The sequence below is a fragment of the Mastomys coucha genome, unplaced genomic scaffold, assembly GCF_008632895.1.
Source record: "Mastomys coucha isolate ucsf_1 unplaced genomic scaffold, UCSF_Mcou_1 pScaffold20, whole genome shotgun sequence".
In the NCBI taxonomy this organism is placed as follows: Eukaryota; Metazoa; Chordata; class Mammalia; order Rodentia; family Muridae; genus Mastomys; species Mastomys coucha.
In genome coordinates, this window is record NW_022196903.1 from 114,300,632 (window position 1) to 114,312,785 (window position 12,154).

General features: G+C 49.4%; 1 protein-coding gene across 10 annotated transcripts in view; it reads right to left on the bottom strand.

Annotated features, from left to right (window-relative positions):
• Mical3 (microtubule associated monooxygenase, calponin and LIM domain containing 3) overlaps positions 1 to 12,154 on the bottom strand; it is a 201,824-nt gene that overhangs the window by 169,091 nt on the left and 20,579 nt on the right. The window contains exon 1 of one of the 10 annotated variants that reach the window (XM_031383256.1): positions 1,614 to 1,657. The exons of the other annotated variants lie outside the window; for them this stretch is intronic. The gene's annotated coding sequence lies outside the window, so the exon portion shown is untranslated. Of the gene's footprint in view, positions 1 to 1,613; positions 1,658 to 12,154 lie in introns of those variants that run through there. 10 annotated transcript variants of the gene reach the window in all.

Consider the following 12,154-nt stretch of genomic DNA (forward strand, 5'->3'; position numbering starts at 1 on the left):
TAGATAGAGAGAGAGAGAGAGAGAGAGAGAGAGAGAGAGAGAGAAAGAAAGATTGATTGAAGACGGACCCTCCCACCAGATCCAGATTAAACCGGGTCCAGATTAAAACTCCGTCTTCCCCTGGGCAGTGGTGGCTCACGCCTTTAATCCCAGCAGCTGGGAGCTGCCTCCCAGAGGCAGACAGATCTCTGAGTTCGAGGCCAGCCTGGTCTACAGAGTGAGTTCCAGGACAACCAGGGCTACACAGAAAAATCCTGCCTTGATATAACCAAAAACAAACAAACAAATGGCAGGTGCTGGTGGTGGCACACAGCTTTAACCCATGCATTCGGGAGGCAGAAGCAGGGCTACACAGAGAAATCTTGTCTCAAACAAACAAACAGCCGGCACGCTAGTCCATGGCAGGCACTCTAGAGAAAATAACGGGGGACTCTGGAGGGAAGGGAAAATGCTAAATATGTTTTTGTTTGTTTTGTTTTTCCCTAGACCTCTATGTAGCCCAGGCTGTCCTAGAACTCACCTCTGTAGACCAGGCGGGCCTCAAACTCAGAGATCTGCCTACCTCTGCTGCCTAAAGGCATGAGCTACCACACCCAGCCATGCTAAGATTATTTTTTTCCCCTCGTGAGTTCAGACAATCCCCCTGCTTCAGCCTCCTGTAGGAGATAGGACTAGAGCCTCAAGACCTGGATGGTCTGAGAGGTTTTAGGGTTTTTAGGTGTTTGGGGTTTGCAGTACCTTGGGAAAGGGTGTTCTGCTAGAGGAGGGACTGTGCAAAAGCCCTGAAGCAGGCATGTCAGAAATATATCCAAAGCAAGCCTAAGTAACGTAAGCGAGGGAACAGACGAACAGCAACTGCTGCCTTTGAGGCCGGGTTGCCCGCGAACTTAGACCTGACTCTGTATCCTTCCTGATGGTCACTGGCTACTTTCATGTTATATTGACTTCCAAAGTGAACTGTGAACTCTAAAAACAGAGCCCATGACCTCTACACCCCGCCCCCGCCCCTCTGCAAAAGTTGATACTGTTGTGGACACCATGGACTACAGGATCCAGGAGAACATGCAGGCCGGCTAGAGCAGCTCTCCTGCATGAGCGGTGAGCATGGCCCCATCTGGAGGAAGCAGAGAGTGAAGGGCCCTGCAGCCTGCGTCAGAGCACCCCTGCCTGATTTCACTCTCACATCCGATAGCCGACACCTTCCCCGACACCTTCCCCGACAAACTTTCGAACATAAGACAAAACCACCCAGTGGCTTCTGAACTCTCACGGGGCACCGGACCCAGAGTTTCTCATGAGGCATGGGAAAGAGAGGTACAGAAGACACAGAGGTACCATATCTTCCCCCTTTGCAGGCGGCTAGCCAGCCTCTCAATGCTTGCACCAGGACCTGCAGCTAAACATCCCATTTCTGGATTCAGTCTTTTTCTCCCCTTGCTGTGTGGCCGTGGCTGTCCTGGAACGATCTCTCTCTCTCTTTCCCTCTCCCTCTCCCTCTCTCTCCCCTTCTCTCTCTCCTTCCCCTTCCCCCCTCTCTGTCCCCCCCTCCCCTTCTCCCTCCCCCTCCCTCTCCCCCTCCCCAGACCAAGTTGGCCTTGAGCTCACTGACCTACCCTGCATCACATTCAGCGCCTTTCACAATATCCCTGGAAAGCTGTTGTCTCTGGGTTTGGATGGGCAAGGCTACTGTCATCCTGAGACCATCACAAAGCTGGGCCTATTAACACTCCCTTGTGACAGTGGGGGTCTCCCAGCGACATGTAGTCCTGCCCCAGCTGCGTGTGGTGGGAAAACCCTTCAGCACAGAGGCAGAAGGTTGACTAGGGCGGGGACTTCACCAAGACAGCTTTTGGGAGGCCATTACCCACTCTAGAGTGATGCCACTGTTTTGAGATGACCCGTATTCCTATAGTAAGCCCAGTGTATTCCCAAGACAACACAGAAGCGCTTTCTTTGCTGGGTAGCTGCCTCTCTATCTAGAGACAAAGTCTGTCAGACAGGGACACAAAGACAGAGTTGAGGAGCTGTATCAGAGAGCACCCAGCTCACAGGACTGAAAATGCTCTCTTCAGAACGTGTGCTGACTCCTTCCACAACAATCTTGCTCTCCCATCTCTCCCCCCACCTGACTCTTAACATGATTTCCTTGCTGTTACTTGGTGCGAATCCTGCCTCCATAAACTCACCGTCTACAAAGTGTGCTGAGGCAAACCCAGGCCCTGGGAACAGACTGGCTCCATGGGCATGCCCATAGCTGCTCTCATCTTCTAGAAAGCTCTTCTTAGCTGGCCACTAGCCTGCCTTTCAAGGCTCTGGGAAGAATTCCTGGCTCCTTCTCCACAGCTCCCACAGCACCCTACATTTACTATCCTCACAGCTCTTACCACACTGTGAGGGAGTCATCTATTTGTGTGTCTGTCTCCCTGGCTACACCAAGATTCCACAGGGAGAGGAACGCATCTTCCTCACCTCCAAGCACCCAGGCAGAGCCTACCACAGTGGTTCAGGCTCATAGGTACTGAGCTCAGCTCCCAGCAAGCAGGGCTGCCCCTCACTGCCTACGACGTCCTGGTCTCGCTCTCAACTCTAAGCCGCTGCTTTACATCGCATTCCCTCCTCTGTGTCGCCCATCCATTCTTGGTGATGTGGCCTTACTCTGGAGCATGGTCAACCTACCAGAGTCAACACTCCTTAAAGCTGACTGTCCTTCCAGGAGCTATCCTAGCCAGTGGCTCCTGAGCTAGGGGTGAGATTTCACATCCACCTCCCCTTGCTATGGGAGGGACTTGATCTGGCTTAAGCTCCCACGGAGCTTGTGCACACTGTCAAAACTGCTGTGGGCTTGGAAGGGCTGCTGCCCTGCTGTATCCGGAGGACAGTTTCCTAGTATTCCTTCACAGCCTCTGGCTCTTACACTCTTTCCGCCCTTCTTCAGCAATGAGCCCTGAGCCCTGGGAGAAGATGGTGCAGTACAGATGTTCTTGATGTGGGGGTGGGAGGGGGAGACATGGTTGGGTGGAAAGGGAAGTGGATAGGAATATGAGGGAAATTGAGGTAGGGGTGATTATGGTCAAAACAGTGTGCAAAATTCTTTTAAAAAATAAAAATAAAAAAAAAATAAAGTGTGAAAAAGGCTGAAATTACTATATGAGCAAACATTTCTTTTTTTTGTTTTGTTTTTTTGGTTTTTTGTTTTTTTCAAGAGAGGGTTTCTGTGTAGCCCTGGCTGTCCTGGAACTCACTCTGTAGACCAGCCTAACCTCCAACTCAGAAATCCGCTTGCCTCTGCCTCCCAAGTGCCGGGATTAAAGGCGTGCGCCCAGCTGCAAACATTTCTATAAACAAGACTGAAGATTTAAAAGAGGGAGGGTACCCTCTTCTTGCCTAAATAATCTTATCAATGACCTAGGATGCATAGGAATCACACCTCCTTTATAGGCTGGGGGTCATAGGAATCACACCTCCTTTATAAGCTGGGGGTCAGTGTGGACCAGGTTCAAACCGGAGGCATCTCTCCTTCATGTGCTGGTGTCCTTACATGCATGCGGTATTTCTACGACCTGATCTGTGAAGTTCATAAGACACAGAACTGACCATGTCTGTAAAACCTAAATCAACACTGGCAACAAGCTGATTATCCCAGGGATATATCTGTAATGACCCTTGTTTTCCCCAATCAATGGCCCATACCATTACACACACAGACACAGACACACACACACACACTCTCTCCCAGATACACACACACACACACACACACACACACTCAACATATACACTCAACTCACACACAAATACAGACACATACACTCATATCCAACACTCTAATACACATATACACACACTCACATATACACACTCACACGTATGTACAGACTCACACATACACTCTCATACACTCACATACACATACACACACAAAATCCAGTACAGTGAAGCAGGCCAAGAGGTACGATCTGTAAGTTAATGAATATATCATTCCAGGAAGTTTAAAGCATTACTAGTAGGAGAGAGAATGCTGAGTGGAAGGGAATGAGGCAGACAGTAATCAGAGAGCGAGCAGGAGTGGGAGGCAATTAGCAGAAGCAGGTAGGAGTCAACCTTGGAAGGGACAGTCAGAGAGGGCCTGGGATAGGTGAGCTCCTCCTTACAGCCGACAATGCTCAAATAAGTTTCCTACCCAAGATCCTGCTCAAAAACCTGTTCCTGTTCACTGCACAGCCTGAACACACACTTGCTGTTCCCTACCCGAGAGGAAACCCAGAGCCCCCAGGCCTACACTCCAAGTTTCAGAGGCACAGGCAAGAAGACCACTGTGTGCCCACCAAGTACCTGGTAGAATTTTGTCTGCCTGTAACCTCAAAGCAGGATTCTTGGGCACGCCACCTTACTACCCCAATGATCCTGACAAGGAGACTGAGCCCAGGGAGGCTACAGAACACACATGAGGTCACGTACTCCAGTCTGGTTCCAGAAGGCATGCTCTTAACCACCACGTCAGCTGGCACCTCTACTCCTGAGTGAGAAGAACCACTGTGTATATGCTGAGAGCCCTCAGGCAAGTCACCTACCTTCTTCAAACCTTTCTTCCCAACCTACTCAGTAGGCATCACATAGCTATGTATTATCAGTAGAAGGAGAAAAAAGATCATAACATAAAGGCCACTTCTAAACAGATACCAGGAGATGGGTTCCTTTCCAACCCACAGCCTAACATTTTTTTTTTCAGCCAAATCTTTTGGTCTCCCTTACTATGGGGGACCAGTCTATGCTACTCTGATTGCCCTGCCTGTTGCATATGCTCAAGTGTTTAGAGCCCACTAGAGCTTGCAAAATAACCTGGAAACAGAAAAGGCAGGCAACTGTGTGTGGCCTGCGTGAGCACCGTCAGAGAAGCCGGTACAGACAGCTTCTGGTGTGCCAATGAATAGTGCATGAGCACAAGGCAGGCCAGCCAGCCCCTGCCAACACAGCATACACCCTGACTGACAGTCCATGACAGCACCTAGCTCTGCCTCACCAGCAAGCCAGGAAAGCTACAGAGGCTAAGTCCAGGGGCCTCTGTGTGTCTGAGGCTACATAGAGTCATAGAATAAAGAGGTAAAGGCAAGTAAAAGTGACAGACAAGTAGGAGAGGTGGCTCACACTGTAATCCTAGGCCTCTGGAAGCTGAGTTCAAGGCCAGCCTGGCCACACAGCAAGACCCTGTTTCAAAAGTCAAAACCAGAACAGAGATAGGTCGTCATTTGTACCAACGGTGGAAGATCAGAATGCTTGAAAATTACATACAGAGACAAAATGTCACCTTAGAGAAGGAATTATGTCATAAAATTCCTTTATTGCAATGAAGCCCACTTAAGCCAAGAAGTATAGACAGGCACCATCTTATTACCTTCACTTTTAAGCCCACGAACACTTCTCTGGAATCTCTGTTCACAGAGAATTCTTCCTAAGCAGTATGAACGGAACATGCTCACCAAATGGGATCAGAGGTGCTTGACTTGTTTCCAGGATATAAAAGCAAATTTCCGTTGGAGAGGACCTAAAGCGACCCAAAGATCTTTGAAAATACAAGACTAAACACAAGCAAAACTGTATTCCACTGAGTACACTCAGCAGTAAGAGGTCCAAGTGAGCCTTCATCAGCATCCAAATATAGCTAGTGACCTCGAAAGATGAGCAGAAGGTGGGGGCTTGGGAGAGCCTGAAACGGCACCACACGGCTCCACCCAGGCTCCGAGTCAGAGCTGGAACGGTGCTGCGGCTGTCGTGGCTGCAAAGAAGCCCTGGAAGTTCTAACACAGTTCTAAACCCAAAAGTGACCAGCCGAGGCCCTCGTGACCAGGACGGTCAGAACACCTGGGAGAGGGCGTGGCCGGCAGCATGTCCCCAAGGAAGGCCTGCTCGGCCACTAGGGTACCTGTCTCTCTTCCTGGCGAGCAGTGGCTGGGCAAGGACAAGAACACCAGCCGGCCGATCCCCAGTGGTGATGGGTCCAAAGGCAGTGTGCAGGAAGTGGAGGTGGCCCAGCCCTTCCTGCAACCACGGTCCTTAGGGAAGAGCTACAAAACCCAACCCTGTGGGCAAAATACAAATATCCCAGCCACACCCTCAGGGGGTAGGTAAAGCCTAGAAAGTCTCACCGTCATGTGTAAGAGACAAGTCACCAGCAGTGTATGACCCAGTACCAAGTTCAGCGCTCCTGACCAATTAAATCACGGATCACCATACGGCACGGCTTACTGCTCTTAGGTTGCCTCACCACCTACAAATACAGTGACTTCCTGCAGTCTCTGGGGAAGTTCTTCAATAAACACGTCAAGGATGAGTGTGTCACCACCTGAAGCCCTCAGGGACTTTCCCTGCTCCTCTTGGGCGCCCTGAGTGTGATGGGGCCAGGAGCGCTCTCCTTATTCCACCTTCTCTAGGAAGGCTGGGCACACAGTGTTCGGTGAGTCCTCAGGGCTTGACTCAATTTACCACTATTTCCTCCTCAGTCCCTCTTCGTTTGCTCCCTCAATGGTTCGTCTCATATGAAGGTAATTATAGGTTCATCTTATACAACTTACTGCGTTTATGGAGGTGGCTTTTCTGGAACAGTGAGGCGCCCTTACTGTAGATGGGGGATGGAAGAATAGTGGGTAGATCTTGACCCGGACAGAATATGGTCACTTGGGAAGAAGCATCTACAGTGGCTCCTCTCCTATCACTGACCCATCACGCCCACTTGTTCACAGGCAAATACCAAAGACAAAGTTGACTGCCGCCCCTACCTCTGCAAGACTGGTTTTGAGAATAGCCCTATCTGTGTTGGAAATGACTGGACAGAATTCAAGTCTTGGGTTAAATACTTCCTTTTTCCATTTTCACGGGGAAATAAATGAGCCCAGCTGGTCCGGACCTAACGGGGTAAAAGGCTCCGCTCTAAAAGCTCACTTGCCAATTAATCATACGCAGTGGTGGCTTCCCCAGACTCTCTTATCCATAAAGAGACCAAGACAACGACAACTGATTTGGGCTTCAGCCTTGAAAAACCCATGGCAGAGCCAGGGAGATGGCTCACTGGGTAAAAGTGCTTGTTGCAGAAGCCCGGTCACAAATTTGATCACTGGGATCCATAGTGAAAAGAAAAAAACCAACTCCCTGACCTTTTTTACCTTCAACTGCCTCTTACCTTCACTCATGGGCCATGACACATGGACACATGGACACATATACACACATACACACAGCACACAGTACACCACTAGCCACTATATACATATACACAAAGTAATAGAAAATTTAGGAGAGAGAAACTCAACTAAGTCAAAAAGTAGAGGAAGGAAGAGATGTGGACGGACAGGGCTGTACTCAACCCCACAGCACAGCTCCATGACCCTGGAAGACCTTCCTACTGCCCTACGCTGCCCTTTGAGATGCGCACAGGCTATGTCAGGCCTCCAGATGCTCCAAAAATGGAATGGAACACTGAGAAGAAATCAGTCCAGGCATCCTGGGACACACCTTTAATCCCAGAATGGAAGGCAGAGGCAGGAGGATCTCTGAGTTCAAGGCCAACTCTGTCTACGTAGCTAATGACAGAGTGAGACTGCCTAGAAGAAATGGGAACACACACACACACACACACACACACACACACACACACATCTCCTGAGGGTGTTTCAGTCCCTTACTATAAAGGGAAGGGAGAAGTGTGATTATGGTCTTTAGGACTTACAGCCACAGAGCCAAAGGCCTGCATGGGAATCTTGAGACCACCACCCTCTTAGTTGAAAGACCGATGATAACAACACAACCTGCCCCAATCGGCTGGCCTAGGCTGGCAGTCTGCAGAGCACTCACAACAGAGTGCCCACTCAGGGGGTCAGTCAGGGCTCTCCAGGGTCCGCCACCATGATCCTGTGTCAGGACTGTTATGAGCCCGATAGCTCTAGCAGGCTGCTCTCGGAGTCTCTCGTCTATTCCAGAACGCTGAAACCCCCAATCATAGGGCAGCTAGGGAAGGGGGTGGTGCTCTCCCCTCTCCCTCTCCTCCCCAGGCTCCCAAGGTGGAGAGTCTTCCCAGGCTCCAGAGACAGAGGCAAGAAAGAGGGGGCAGGCTAGACCAAACAAAACAGAGCTCTGTCAGTTTACATGGTGTTGGGGTCAAGGGTCCTACCTTGGGGCCACACCCACAGCCACAAGCATTTAAAGCTGTAAGGAAGGTCAATGGCAGTGACTGGTTAGCCAGCGGCTACATTGTCCCCTTCCCAGAGTTCACCAGAATGAGCCTTTCAGCACATCTATAATGTAACCGCACCAGCAGACCCTCCCGGTGCAGAAAGCCCCCTCTGCTGGCCATTATCCCCTCTCCTCAACTTCACAGCCAGTCTCAACCAAAGAGGCAGGCAGACACTACAGAGGGAAGCAGTGTTTGACAGATGCTGGGGGGCAGGCTCTACTGCTCAGCAGAAACTTCAATCCTCCCCCCTTTCACTAAGGAGAAGTCCCCCTCCTCCCATCTTTCCCCTGGTGATCCCATCCACAGTCCCCCTCCTCCCATCTTTCCCCTGGTGATCCCTCCCACAGTCCCCCTCCTCCCATCTTTCCCCTGGTGATCCCATCCACAGTCCCCCTCCTCCCATCTTTCCCCTGGTGATCCCATCCACAGTCCCCCTCCTCCCATCTTTCCCCTGGTGATCCCTCCCACAGTCCCCCTCCTCCCACCTTTCCCCTGGTGATCCCTCCTTTCATTTTTTTTTTTTTTAAGATGCAGCAGTTTCCTGTCTTCTTGTGCAAGTCTAAGCAGCCAATGAAGAAAAGTCACTCAAGGCTTGTGAATACTGCTTTCCTGCCTTGAACAGTTGCCTCTGCATGCCTCCAGACAGCTGAACCACCCTTAAGAAAACATGACTGAGCCTCACCCGGACAGTAACGTCATCCTGCCCAATGGTGTGTCCAAGCATCTAGGTGGCAGAGGACTCTGAGAGATGGAGCCACAAATGGAGAGAAGGACTGACTGGATGGGAAATCCACTAGGTGAATCTAGGTCCCCTCTAATTCCCACATAACTCCCAGAATGTGCTCTACTCTCTTTGGATGCTAAGCACTGAGAAAGAAGCAGGTCGAGCAGGAAGGCAGCACCTGCCTTCCTCAGACCTCAGCAAAGGCGCCAGGCCGCCACAGAAAAAGCCTGGACACTAGCCGGGAGCAGTGGCGCACACCTCTGGTCCCGCGCTTGCAAGGCACAGGCAGGCAGGATCTCTAAATTCAAGGCCAGCCTGGTCTACAGTGAGTTCCAGGACAGCCAGGGCTACACAGAGAAACCCTGTCTCGAAAAAACAAAAACAAAACAAACAACACCGACAAGCCTGAGCACTAAGGACAGGCTGCAGGTCGGGGAATCACTTCCCCAGTCCCTGAGCCACTTCCATTCTCTCTGGTTCTAACTGTCCTGTCTGGTTTTATTAATCTATTTAATTATTCACACTCTCCAAATGTAAAATTTTTTCAGTTGTTTTTTTTCCCCCCAAAGTAACGACTGTCCACTGCAGGGGGCTGGGGGAGGGGCAGAGAGAATAACAGGTGTCAGGATGCCAAACCCCTGCCCATTAAGTCCCCAGAGTACGACCCTAGGTCTGACTCCAGCCTTGCTTTCCGCCAAGGGCTTTCTGCCACGCCCTTGCCCTGGGAACTCACCATGCCCTACTCTGTCATGTATGAAACAGGGTTAATGGCTAGACTAAGTGAAACACTCCTATGAGGGGAGAACAGACGATGTGCACCTAGCCCAGGCACTGAGGCACTGACTGGCAATCAAAGAACGGCGCCATTGCTGGCCAGCACTTGGAAAAGTACAAAACCCTTCAGCACGAGAACAAGAGGGGTGTGGACCAGTGGTTTCCTCCAAAGGTATCAATGGAATACAAGATGAAAAAATCCAATACAAGGATCAGTGCATGTGAACTCAGAGCCAATCACATCACTTCCGTCTCCTCTTCTATAAATTGGGAAAACACTGTACTATACAATTTAACGGCACTACAGGCAAGTAAGAACCTAGGTCATGGGGCTGGGGGGATGGCTCAGTGGTGAGCGCTTGCCCAGCTGAGGGAGGCCCAGGCACCTGTCTCCAGAGAGAATCAATCCGTGAAGAAAAGAAAGTTCATCTTGTCAAAGAAAATAACAGTAACTGAATCCAGAGTCTGATTCTGTAAAAATGTCACACCCACTATCGCGCAACATAAACAAACCAATGATGGTTCTTATTTTTCCAAGTACATTAGCTCTGATAGCCTTTTAATCTGCTCGTACAACCAGTTGCGAGAAGGGAGGAGGCAAACGGTGGCTCTTTGCCGAGCCCAGAGCAGAGTCCACGAAAGCTAAGTGGCTATTCCTGCCTGCTGGTCCAGCTTCAGCCATCCCGGCCACTTCTCAGATGTCAATGCCTGGAAAAATTAAGTCAGGATTCTAGTTCCACTTGGACACGTCAATCCAGGGAGTAAAATCCTCACCTCTAAGAGTAATCAACAGATCCAAGAAAGGGTCAGCTCTCCTAATGAGCATCAGGATCTCCTCTAGCACAGGTGCCATCCTATCTTTCACGGTGCAACCCTAGATCTGGAGAGATGCCTGGGCGGCTAAGAGCACTGACTGTTCTTCCAGGAGACTGATGTGAGCTCCCCAGCACCTGTGTCAGACAGCTCACGACCACCTGTAGCTCCAGCTCCAGAAGTCAGAAGACCCCTTCTGGCCCCCAAGGGCAGCGGCACACGTGGACACACACAGACACACACACACCCCTTTAAGTAAAAATGAATATAAAAAGTGCAACATAGACTGGTCACACCTGCAATCTCTGCACTCATGAAGTAGACACAGGAGGATCAGGAGCTCACCTGCCACAAAGCATGATCAGGTTGGCCATCCTGGCTATATAGGGAGTCCAAGGTTAGCCCAAAATATACAAGACCTTATGTCAAAAAAAAAAAAAAAAAAAAGAGCCAGTCTAGGTAACTTAGCAAGTTCAGGCCAGACTGGAATACAAATAAAGAAATCCTGTCTCTAACACAACAAGTCAGGAAGTGGCGGCACAAGCCTTTAATCCCAGCACTTGGGAGGCAGAGGTGAGTGGATCTCCTTGAGTTCGAGGTCAGCTTGATCTCCGGAGTAGGTTCTAGGACAGGCAGGGCTACACAAAGAAAACTTGTCTTAAAAAAAAAAAAAAACAAATCAAAAACAAACAAAACCAAGAAAATGCATGAGACAGATGGAAAACTTCAATTTTCCTTGTTTAATTTCTTCCAATCCAGAAGTGTTTCACTTATAGCCTCTTATCAAAATGTCTAGAAAGCTAAAAAGTGGGAGGGGGGAGAGCTGATCTCCTAGTTGGGGGGCACAAGAGACCCACTTCATCCCCCACCCAGGTCTTCCAATCAAAGACAAAAGAAACATATTTTATATATATATATATGTATATATATATACACACACATATATGCATATATATGCATGCGTATATATACATATATATGTATGTATATATATATAAACTGAACACCTACTATGTGGGAAGCACCGTGCAAAGCACTTTTCCTACATTGTTTCCAAAGCCCATTCCCACCCCTAGAAACCACAGGATACAAACATCCTGGTAGGGTGAAAGCTCCAACCAGTTGGCAGTCAAGTTTCAGACTTTTCAAAAGTTAGCGCTCTAGCTGAAGAACCAGGTCCAAGTTCTCAACAACTCTTTGCAGAACCAACCAAACTGTCTTAAAGTTATAATTCTGAAATCAACACGCGCTATTAGCACACCACTAAAAGGCAGTCTAAGACTTTTACAACCTCGAGCATAAGAAAAGCTCACTGGCAGGCTAAAATAACTGACTTGAATGCATGTGGCAATCAAATACGGAATTTATGATATCCTCCTTCAAGGCCCTTGGGAGACGTGCTCACAGAAGGCAGCCGCAATGAACAGCATCCTTTGTGGCTGGGTCCTGAGTGAACTTACTCCTGCCAGCAAGAGCAATCTGTAGGATGTCTTTCTCATCATAAAACCTCACTCTCTCTCACCATCCACCTAAACGACTATGTCAAACACACACAGATGTCCTGGTATTTAAATAAATGCTACTCTCTCCATCCATTACGCTTTAAATAAACAAAACAA